Consider the following 12239-nt stretch of genomic DNA (forward strand, 5'->3'; position numbering starts at 1 on the left):
ACCAAAAAGAAACCTGTGCATGCTACAACTCTGGGGTCTAAGTCCATTATGGTGGTGGGACTTAATATCATAAATACCATGAAACTTATATATTATAAACAACATTCCTAGGCTGAAAAGATTTGCATGGTTCCAGCTTCCCTTACTGAAACTGGCTTATTATCGGGAGGAAATCTCTTTTATTCCTACACCTTAAAACAAAAAAAAGGTAATCATGCATAGGACCATCAACAGCCTTGAAAAAGGCGGTGGGCGGGGCTTAAAAGTTTCCGGGTGGCATAGTTGGACGCTGGCCCCGCCTTTCCTGGGCGGGTCTTTGTCAGTTTCGTCTTTCGTAACTTTCCTACTTGGAACTCAACTGAGATGCTCAACTTGCGAGGAGCCGCGGAGCACCGAGCGCTCTCGGCTCCCTCCTCAGTCGACGGGATCCTACGGCGGACTGGGGCGCAATCCCTCCTCCTTTGTAACCCCGCAGTGCCCCTGGCCCGGGGAATAACCGAGCGGGCTCTGGTGGAGTTTTGATCCCATCCCCAGGAAGGCTCCAGAACCGGAGCGGAGGAAAGGACAGGGAAGGAGCGCGTAAGGAAAGGAAAGGAAAGGGAAGCAAACCAAAACACCCCGGACGTTTCCATCCCTCGGATCCCCACCGTCGGCCGGAGCAGATTTGCAAGTAAGTGCCGGTGGCGGCGCGGCTCGGGCAGCGTTTTGCTTGGTGCAGTCTGGAGCTGGGAGCGGGGGAGCTTTGGAGCGATTGAGCGCGGCTGCCGGACCGGGAAGGAATTCTTCCTCGGAGCTTAGGGACGCTGCGGACGCGCGGTGCGCTTTGGAGAGCAGCGTCTCTTGGGGAGGACGGGGCTTCGCCGCGGCCGTTCGACGGGCGATGTATCGCGGCGTGTGGTGTTTGTCATGCTCTCCGCCTGGGGCCAAGATTGCCCCGGACCTTGACTTTGGGAAAGTGCCTCTTGAGCTCAGCTCTTGGGAACTGAAATGTAACCAAAGAAGTCCCTCCCTCTCCCTCGCTCGCGCTCCCGCTTGTTATTTATTTATATTTTCACCCCCCCTGTCCTATGCGCCTCTTCCGCTACTTAACGGGGTCCGCCCCGCGCAGGTAAGCAGGGCGGGCAACCGGGCAGGGAGTTCGGACTGGGCGACCACCGGGGCTCCTAAAAGCTCACACTGGGTGGTGCGTGGCCGGTCCTGGATCGGACCTCGCGAAAGTTGATCTGCGGCCAAACGGCGTTTTGCAGAACCCGGCAGCTCTCCTGCTTAGGCGCGCGTGGTTGCGCGCAGCAATTGGGGAAGAGAGGAACGTGAGCCCCTTCTATAGTCCGCAGCGCCACGGCGGCGCCCCCCCCGCTTTGCTCAGTCTGGGACGGAAGGGAAGGGGGAAGAGGAGCGGGGTCTGGAGCCCCCGCTCCTCACCTCTTCCTCCTCCTCCTCCGGAGAGCCTCGGACCGAGGCGCCTCTCTCCGCCCTAGGGAGAAAAGGGTTGGGGGCAGCTGAGCTGCGAGTTGGTCTGCTGCTCCCATGGCGCCGCGCTGGATTCCTGGCGGGCGCGGGAAAATCTTCTTCTCTCACACACCTACACCGTCCCGTCCGCCATCCCATTTTTTGTGCCTTCTTCTCCAGCGCTCCGCCGCCGAATTCCCGCGGAGCCAGAGCGGGACGAAAAGGCCCTTGCTGCGCCCGAGCAGTGTCGGGAGGGGAGGGTGGCTGCTGATGTTGGGGCGACCCACTCACGGAGCGACCGGAGTTGGTGCCCCCTCCTCCCCAGACTGGCATGAGCAAGTGTGACTTCTCACCACCATCCGCTCGCTCTCTCGCTCTCTCTCTCTCTCTCTCTCGCCTCCCCCTTTCCGTCGAAGCACCTGCTATTTTGATTTCCTTTCAACTCGCACTCTCGCGCTCATTTCCATGACAACAAGGAATGTCACAACTAAAGATTCCGTCTTAATTGGAGGGTGGGGGATGGGAAAGCAAAGACCTGATCCGATTCAAAGTTTGAAGCCTTGGGTTCCGAGCTCTATCGCAGTTGGATCCTGGATGGAAGTGGGGTGGGGGGGTAGGAAGGGGGAATCTAAATTTGGCCTGGCCTGGACACTTAGTCGTCGGGATGTGGGTCTCGACCTGCGCTTTCTCCTCCTCCCCTCTTCCCTAATTCCGATCCCCGAGGCTCCCCCGAATGGAGCCGAGTGCCCTCAACTTGGCTGCAGTGGCTAAAATGGGCCCGCACGGTTGCTTTAACCTGGGAAGTTAAGGGCAGAAAAGGAAGGCCAGGAGGATGGATAATAAGCACGTGCGTGCCCGCCCGGGACCTTTAATGATCTAGTGAACGAAGAAGGGACGGTTGCTGAGAACGAGAGATAAAGATCTCAGTTCCATCTGATCCCCATAAGTTTGGTCACATCTTGAAAGATAAAGATCTCAGTTCCATCTGATCCCCATAAGTTTGGTCACATCTTGAAAGATAAAGATCTCAGTTCCATCTGATCCCCATAAGTTTGGTCACATCTCGAGAGATAAAGATCTCAGTTCCATCTGATCCCCATAAGTTTGGTCACATCTGCATAAGGCTGCATCGTTCCTTCGCTGGGGGAAGGAGGTCCTTAACCGACACTGGGCTTTTTTGACATCTTGACACATGGATAAAAGCAGTGACCTAAATTTTTTTAAAAAAATGGTTAAATGCCTTTGACTGACATCATTGGGATCATCTACCTATTTGATAATCGTAAATGTGCTGGCAAATCCACAGCAAGCATTCAGAGTTTTACAACAAATCTCCAAGCACTATTTGCCTATACAGATGAATTAAAAAATATTTTATTTGCAGGAACCAATGGGCAAAAGAGTATTCAGAGAGGCTTGCCTGTAGACAGGTTGTGCGGTATTTTTTCCAGTATACATTGATGCATGTCAGAATCATATTCTTCATTCAATGTATATGCTTCACTGCTTATTCAGTGCTGTGAGAGTCCATATTGGAAGGAAAGCATATGGATTAACGGTGCATGAAAAAAGGAGCAGAATATGAAATCAAATTCCAAAATCATTCCCTTCCATATGAAAACCAGATGATTTCAAATAGCAAATTCCTGACTCTTCTCAAGTCATGAAATATTAGTGCCTATTGACTTAAATGGGGTAGGGGGGAAATCCAGAGGAGTCAGGATCTTCCAATCTGTCCAGCAACTTTTGGCGTTCTAAATGATGGAGTACAAATTCCATCATTCCCAGCTCTGGATACAAAATCAACCCATAGTGTGACTCAACCATGTGGTCTCTGTCTCCTCAAAACTGACAGTGACAAATGCTGTTTTAATAAAAAGAGCTGGGGAACTGTATAGTTTTAAAAAGATGAGCATCATTATTATCTGCAGTGTTAATATTGGATTAAGCAGTTTATGTTTAACTGCTTAATCCATACTGTAAATATGCATTTATATATTATCAAAACATAAAAATATAAAAAATATAAATAAATAAATAAAAATAAGCCAGACACAATTGAAGAGACCATTTTTTTCATTCCTGGTTTTGTGGTGCTCTAAATCAAAAGATTCTCTCTTTAAAATACAGGCATACCTCGGTATTGCCAGTTCAGTTCCCGACCGCTGTAATAAAGCAAATATCACAAATCAAACACTTTGTTTTTTATTTGGTGGTGCACATCAAAGTTACTGTAGTCTATTAAGTATGCAATAGCATTACCTTTAAAAATCAGTGTACATACTTTAAGAAATATTTTATTACTAAAAATGCCAATCTTCAATGACATATAATTTTTTTCCCAGGGGAAGGTCTTGTGAAAAAAATTCCTGTCATCCGCGAAACACAATGAAATGAAACACAATAAAAACACGGTATGCCGGTATAAATAAATGTGCCCTTAATTGGGGCTCACTGTGCTGTGCCTCTTCAGGTTTTAATTCAACAGTGACCATCAAACAGCCTTCAACAAACTTTTGAGGACAGTGCAGCCCTGCCAAATTCTTTTTCCAGTTGAAAGTTGTGGTTGTTTCAGCTTACTTAGTTAAGGTTGGGAAAAGCAAAGTTGTAAGGAGATACTACAAAGCTTTATGCGGCCATTTCACCTGTTACAGCCTACCACAAGTCCCTGCAAAGGACCCAAAATATTCAGTCCCACCAAATCTAATGATTTGATTTTCACCAGTGCTCCCCGTGGGCTTTTGAATGTCGCAAAATGTAAAAGTAATTAAAATTTTGCCCATTCCAACTGTAGTTGATTGATCTGATCATGTAGCATGTAACCTCTCCTGCCTCAGGTTCCCATGGGCTGACAATTCCACATATCTACACTCCATTATGATACCTGGGGGAGACCGTGTTCCATTGGTATGGTCAGGGGCTGATCAAATAGTGGATATTTTCCCTCCCTAAAGACTTTGCCCCTGCTCTTGCCCCATATGATTACCAGCCCAACTTACTACTGTAACCGATCCTGTACTATATAAAATATTAACACTCATCTCTTTCATATGAATTAATTCTCTTATGCTCAGCTCCAGGAACTTTTCATTGATTTCCTTACTTCATCATCCTACCGTGTGAAAGGGATGGATTTCCAATCCGTGTCAGTTTCACATGTTTGCAGTGAAAATCCTTCCTATCTTCTTTCCGTATCAGAGTGTAATTTAGGAAATGTAATGAATTGCCTATTAAGTGCTGTGCTTAGAGGTCCCCAGACAGCCAAATAATAATGTAAGGCTATGCTTTTCAGGAACATAAAACAACTGCTTAAGAGGTCATGTGTTTATGTACCTATAATTAAAAGCCAGTCGGGTTTTCTTCCAGGTAAAGTGATATGGGGCCAAATACTAATCTGATACTGTTAAAACAATCTCCTTCCAGAGTATGTGAAAATGGATGGGAAATGGATACACAAAACTCGCTAAAGAATTGGTGTTTTCCTTTGGTCTCTTTCAATGAACAGCTTTGGTTTGGCAGAACTAAAAATTCCACAAAGTCCCTTCCAAGATGCATGGAAAATTATAATTAATTGCATAGGGTAAAAGAAATAATGTCATCTCTTGGGATTTCCACACACTTTCTAGACAAGCTCCTGGAAGCAGAGTAGAAAGATGTACTGGTATGTATTTTTATTTTTTATTTTTTGTAGAACAAAGACTATTATAGCGGAATGGATATTTATTATGTTTTATTATTTCTCCAGCAGTTTCAAGTGGGTCTCTATTCTCCTTTCACTCTCTGCTCCCATATCCCCATGTACTAGATTGGAATGTGGGGGACCATAAATGGTCCTAAGTCCCCCATGGAGTTTCTATGGCTGAAAGTACACTCAAATCTGTCTCTAGTCTTGACCACTACTCTTACTCTAAGACTAAGTTGCTACTCTACTCAATGAGCCTCTCAGCCTTGGCAACTTTAAAGTGCATGGACTTCAATACTTAGAATTCCCCAGTCAAAATTGCTGGGAAATTCCAGAAACTGAAGTCCATTCAGTGAACTGTAACATTCTGTTAGTGAAATTGCGTATGGTATTCCCAGACTGAGTCATCTTAGCTAATGATGCCAAAGAACTTGATGCTGAAGATTTAGCAGTGACTTTGGGGTCCAGACTTGGATTTATCACTGACCTTTTAAAGCTAGAGAAGATTTTTTTTATCAATCTAAAATAATTACCACATCATGTTCTTAACATAACATTTCATGAGAATAAATGATTAATCAGATTTGCCACAATTTTGTTCAACTACCCATTTCTTTATATCCATAACTTGGAGATTTTCAGTAAATTTCATTCTCTCATCATCTTGTTTATTTCTAGTCAATGTCAGATTTGATTTTTTTTTCCCCAGTTGTCTCATATTTTCAATCTCGGGGCGGGGGGGATCCAGATAAATATTCACATTTAATCCAAGCATATTTCCTGTACAATAATTAAAATAAAAATGTGTGTGTGTGTGTGCATGAGATTCATTTTTATTATAATGTACTTTTTAAAGGTGAGAACATTATAGAAACAATCAGAAAAGTGCACTGTCCAATAATAACCCTGTTCTAATTTGTGTATTCACAGATTGCAAATTAAATTAAAAATGTGGAGTGAATTAAATCTTTGTGCATCTATATTTGTGGGTTGTTGTACTGTGCACAGGTAGATGGTTGATCTTGTTGCCATATTAACAAAGGCAGTCTTGGGTTAAAGGAGGTTTTCAAAAAAAACTTTTCAAAACCATGGAATAGCAAACAATTATTAAAATGAAAAAGAATTTTACAGTAGCTATTTCTTAAAAATAAGAATATGTAAATAAGCATGTTTTAATGGTACTGTTTATTTTCCTGTGCATGCTACGTTCATTATATATCTTAAAGTAATGTATGAAGTTGCTTATGGCCACACTTTTCATCAGTCTAAAATGAGATTTTTTTTAAAAAAAAAAAAATGCTCAGTTCATATGCTCAGTTCAAGTCTATACTGATACTTGGATTTGGTTGAGAATGCTGAAAATTTGCTTTCACAAAGATACATTGAAGAAAATTTTTTAGAAAACCTTTCATTGCTTTTTCACCTATAAACTCAAGCTCCTTGAGAATTTTTCCATCAAGAAGTAATAATTTTTCTGACAATATGACATATGAGAAGCAATCTGCCAACATGTCACCATTTATAGCTAGAGGCATTTGTTTGGCTAGAGAAATTAAATGGATCCAAAACCAGCATTAAAAAACCCCTTCTGATGGATATAGAGACCAATGCATGGAACACCTTCAAGTCTGGGGAAACATTGGCAATGCGTGCAACAGAGTTTAAGGCCCACTGACTTTAAAGCACACTTTGTAAATCCAGGAATTTTCTACTGCAGAAGTAATAGAACATACTGTTCCCCCTCCTATTGACTTAAAAGTCCAAATTTTTAATTCCGCTTTACAAACGTTGTTTTATTTTTTGCTGGGGTATCTTTCCCCAGGGCACAAGAAAAGTACTGCACATTCTTAATGCATCCAGAGTTTCTTCTTGCACTGCAGCTTAGAAATAGATTCATGCTAGAGATTTAAAAAATAATTGCTTTCAGGCTTTGGAAATGATCTGAAGTAGCAAAGCAGTATTAATGTCTCTTCTACTGGCAGCAAACAGGTTTTGCAAGTTCTTGCTTTGACTAAGTAGAAAAGTGACTAGATAAAGCATACTTATGCTGTAGTTTCTGCCATTAAAATCCCCAAATCTCTAAAAGGCAGCGGATTGGCAAAAGAGAGTGGAGAACACAAACTACAGCGATTTATTTATTTATTTTGCTGCCTCTATCAGTGATGGACCAGAAAATTTGGTTGCTTGGGAACAATGCTGGAATTCTCATTGTTACCAGACTTATTCTGATTTTTTTTTCTGCCATATACTAGCATAGCTCACCTCCTACAATTGTTAAATGGGTGTATTTTACTCAAATGGATGCCAGCATTTCATCTTTTTAGGAAAACGTGCCTTGTCTGTTCCTCTTATAACAATTTAGGGTGAACTTTAAGAGATAAGCTGCATTGACTGAGCCAGGCAACAAAGAAAGTCTTGTTTAATAGTCACATCTATTGATTAGGAAGCTATATCTCATTGTTGTACAACATTTGCTTTTTCTGGACATTGACTCCAATTCTGACCATTCATATTTCAATTGCCAGTTATCTTGTTTTATTTTCACTTTGTTCTTACACGTTTGCACATCCATCTTTAGGAAAGTATTGTTTTTACTGTACAATTAAACAAAAAGAATTTAATAACTGGACTTACACTGTAGCAAAGTTCCTATTCAAAGACAATCTTACTATGAGGTGGGGTAAGACGGATTTGGGGTTTACTGTTAAATAGTAATCATTTTATTGATCAGATCTTTTTTTCTACAATGAGAATGAAATTTCTAATAAACAGCCAAATATATTTTACTTGGGACTATTTATAGCAACCAGCTCAGTGGAAGCTTAAAAAGATTACTAGAATCTTTTTACCATAGCATGATGTAATTGCAAATACTGTAATGTTATAAATCTTTGCATTTCATCCAGAAGCTGCTGAAGGATCTTCGTGAGTTGTTAATTAGCTACAAAGCAAGGTTCTTGGTACTTGCCCATGACATATACGACCTGAAAGATTTCAAAATGTTTGCAGTGAGTGAAAGACATATTTTGTTTCGAAATTCTAGTGAGGATAACCCAATTAGTTTGTTAACACAAAATCAAATTGGTCTTTCCTGATATCTTTACCCAACAGAAAAACAAGTTGTTGTTGTTTTCCCCCAGTTATTACTGTACAGCCATGTTGCCATCATTAAGAGTAGAAACCCCAATAAAAATAAGCAAATGGAGGGCGTTGCAAATTGCTATAGGTAACCCTGCAAAAAACTTTGAATGCCTTTAAAGGCACTATGCTTCCCAAAAGCTGATCGCCCAGAGAATTTAACCCTTTTTGTGACACCTGAACATGGCTTCCCAGTTTCCTTCCAGTCCAGTTACCTTGTAATAAATATATAGATGACTTTGTGGAAATGGGGATGAGGTGAGGGAGAGGGATGCTTCCTCAGAAACAACCAGATAAGAGAGGCAGAATTTCCCAGTGGCTTAATGGGTCACCTTGTAAGCCATAGGGAGCTTCTGAATCTTGTCTGATTGATTTCCAGGCAGTGTCTCTCCCTCTGCTTTCCCCAAAATCACCCCCACATTCCTTTTCTCTTTACTGTACCTCACCTCTGCCCAGTTTCATCCCCTCCTTTCTTTTTCTCCCCCCACACCAATGTTGCTACTTCTTTCTCCTTCTTTCAACTCCATCCTGTTTTTGTTCTTTTCCTTTTCTGCTAAAAGAGGGAGGGAAAAGTGTACATAATTATAAATTTCTGTGTAAGGAAGTGTGGGAGAAATCAGAAGCAGATGGGGCTCAATTAATTTTATAAATAGGCTACCTTATTAGTAATATCTATGTGTGCGTGATTGTCTGGCTCTCGCCCCCTTTTGTGTGGTTTCTGATTATACATGCATATATACTATAAGTGCGTGTGCATTTTGGTGTATATTTTTATTGGGTAAGAGAAATCTCCATGACTGGATTTGCTTGAAATTGAAGTTGGAAGTGATAAGCTAGGTAGACAGCTTGAGAAAGACAGACATTAAAAAGGATTTTTCATTTTTCATTTTTTTTCCTTCCTTGTGAGAAGATTCTCTTAAATACCTGGTACTCAGGACAAAAATAATTCACTGTAATTCACCATACTTCATTTTGATTCAGAGCCAATTGGTGTAATGATTAAGACATCAGGCTGAAAACTGAGAGAATGTTAATCCACTCATCAAACTTCAGATGCAACAAACAGAATTTTTGGGAGACTGCACTTCTGTTGTTTCTGAAGTAGTCCAGACAATTAATGTAATTTTTGTCATTTGCATAATTATGCAACTGATGTTTTTAAATCCCTTGCACCAATGTACTCTTTTGTATCATATTTGGATTTAATGGAGAGCCCTTAACTCTCAAACGATCTATTAAATCAAGATTCTACCATAATTATAGTTGTCACCATGGATTTCTTAAAGGAAATGAGGAAGACAAATGTTCATTTTGAATAGTTACTAACATTTTCTTAATTCTAAGATATTGAGATAAAATCTTACAGCAAAGTGAAAAATTCAAAACTAGATCTAAACTTCATATTTACTGAACTTTTCCTGACATCTTTGCTCATTTGCAAGATTATGTACTGGTGACATATTTCTGTGTTTCTATTCAGAGATTGCATGATATGATCTATGGTGCTCTATCGTACCTGAGTGCTATCAAACACATTAAAAATCACATTGAAGAAAGCAATTGAAAACTCTGATTACTGGCCAAATTAAAATTATTGCAAATCTTAATGACTTCAATGAAGTTATCATATCCCTGTGCAGTTTATACTCTGACCCTGGTGGCCAATCTTGCAGAGGCTGTAGCCCTTTCTTTTGCTATGGTTGTTCACCAACACACTGACAAGAAGTCTGGCTAAACTGTGGAGCTGCAACAAACAAGTAAGGACCGAAAACAAAACTTCAGTTCCATTTTGTCCAGATGTTTCCAAAAGGATGTAAACACCCAAATGCATATGCACTAGAAACTCCATGTTCCATGAACAAAGAAGAAATGCCATACAGAACACACAAATTATCTAGAACTCAAATGCCAACATTACATTTCATATTCCACGCCAATTCCAGTTCCAATGATATATTCAGCCCCACCCCCAAATGAGCTAAGCTAACTCAATGGCTCATTTTTACCTGTGCTGTGGGGCAAAATAACTTGAATAAGCCTTTCCTACAATGGAGGTATTGTTCTTTACTAATGCTATTGTATCTACCAATATTGCTCTTATTATTCTTAGCACTCCTATTGCCTTCTTTCAACTTGTTCTCTCATTGCTAAACCCAAGAGAACAGTAATAAAACACCATATTTGAAGCAAGAACAAGTAGCAAATGTAAGGACAGCTAGCAAATTTGTAGAACAACATATTTTCTGTTATCCTCTTACATTCTGCCCAAAATCCAAGTTCATTTTTCTCTTTGAATTGCTGCTAGATAGCAATGTTGTTAATTTATAGAAGTGGTGGGGGGGGGGGGAGTTCGGCCATCTCTTACTATTTTCCCCTGATCTCAAAAGCAAAGCAGCAATATATGGGCAGAAGTCCAGTAAGAAGAATCCGTTCAAAGAACACATTCTAAAATAACTCTTTGGTTGATCTACACTCTAGAGACTGGATCCATACTTCGGTCTTTTTCCTTGTGATCAAAGATGAGCAATCTTCCCACATGAGCAACTTTGGACAATTAATGCAGATGGGTTTCACTCTTCTTGCATATCACCCATTCATTTTCTCTTGAAATTAGCCATTCTCAGAGATAAATCATTTTTTTCCAGAATTCAAGAGAAGTCATTCTGTTTCAAGAGAAAAACATGATCTTTCCTCAAGTGAGTGCATTCATTTAGCTGCCAATGTTGTATCACTGGCATTACTGGATTGAATTAGAGTTCCCCATTCTCATTCCCACACATGGCATTTTTTTAATACTAGAAAGCCATTGTTAGATTGTACTTTTATTTCATCATTTAGAAAAGAGAATACCCTAAAATACGCAGACACTGAAATAAATATCAGACACCTATTAAACCTCTGTGAGAGGACTTATCTGACCAGCTTTTGTTTTATTTGTTTTTATGGTTAAGAGACAGGGGCAGAGGGAGACTCACTAAAGCAACTCATACACCATAGCAAGTAAATTCAAACAGAGGAATTACATGAAGTACCAATGGCAACAATTGGAGGATACCTGGACAATTCATCAACAAGTAGCAAGCAGACTTAGCCCAATATTCCTGGAATAAGACTAGTCAAGCAGACAAGCTCTGCATATTCATAAACTGCAGCTTCTCATATTTCGGATGAAAAATGTCTATGCTAGCAAAATTACAATGGCTATTCAAACTATATTTCATCCTTGAAAATATAGGCAGAGGCTTTAAAAAAGTTATTGCAAGCAAAATCTGGCAATTATGATCATGATGAGACCCTGCCAGTGAAAAGGGGACAGTTGGAGGGACAGAATCCAGGATTTCAAAGAAAGTCAGACATACGGTAGAGGACCAGTGGATCTAGGAAATCGGAGCTGACAGTGTGAATTTCTTATAAGATGGTCTTGCATGGTTTACATCAGGGGTGTCAAACTCACGGCATCACGGCATCATCACATGATGTATCGGGACTTTTTTCCCCTTCACTAAACCGGGCATGGGTGTGGCTAGCACGTGACACATCCGGCCCTCAGATTGGGAATTTGATAGCTCTGATCTACTTTACACAAGTTTCCCTTGTTTAACTATAGTAATTGGAAGAAGCCATTCCATTGCTAAGAGATATGGTCATAAAGCACAACATCATGGAACTAGTCCAAGTTGTCCAAGTTGTGGGGAGTTCCAGTGAACTCACTTCATTGTTAAGTGAATCCCACACAGTTGTTTCTCATGACATTACACGATTGGCATTATTTAGTTTAGAAAACTAAAATATATTCACAGGAAGTCTTAATAATTAATGTTTATATAGTCTAAAATAGTTTTGGACTATTCTTCTATGTGTTCCTGTTAAGGAAAATCCATTCAGGCAAGTTTCTTTCAAGGACCCAGTTTTAGTTTGCTGTTATCTTTTGGCATTCAGTATCCTGCTAATTTCCATAGCAGCTATGTGA

General features: G+C 40.7%; 1 protein-coding gene across 1 annotated transcript in view; it reads left to right on the forward strand.

Moving 5' to 3' along the window:
• The first annotated feature begins 341 nt into the window (after positions 1 to 341).
• CAMKV (CaM kinase like vesicle associated) overlaps positions 342 to 12239 on the forward strand; it is a 59295-nt gene continuing 47397 nt past the window's right edge. Inside the window, exon 1 of the mRNA XM_087924109.1 lies at positions 342 to 670. The gene's annotated coding sequence lies outside the window, so the exon portion shown is untranslated. The remainder of the gene's footprint in view (positions 671 to 12239) is intronic.

The sequence above is a fragment of the Pseudonaja textilis genome, chromosome 2 (assembly GCF_049901715.1).
Source record: "Pseudonaja textilis isolate UNSWEBS1 chromosome 2, rPseTex1.2, whole genome shotgun sequence".
In the NCBI taxonomy this organism is placed as follows: Eukaryota; Metazoa; Chordata; class Lepidosauria; order Squamata; family Elapidae; genus Pseudonaja; species Pseudonaja textilis.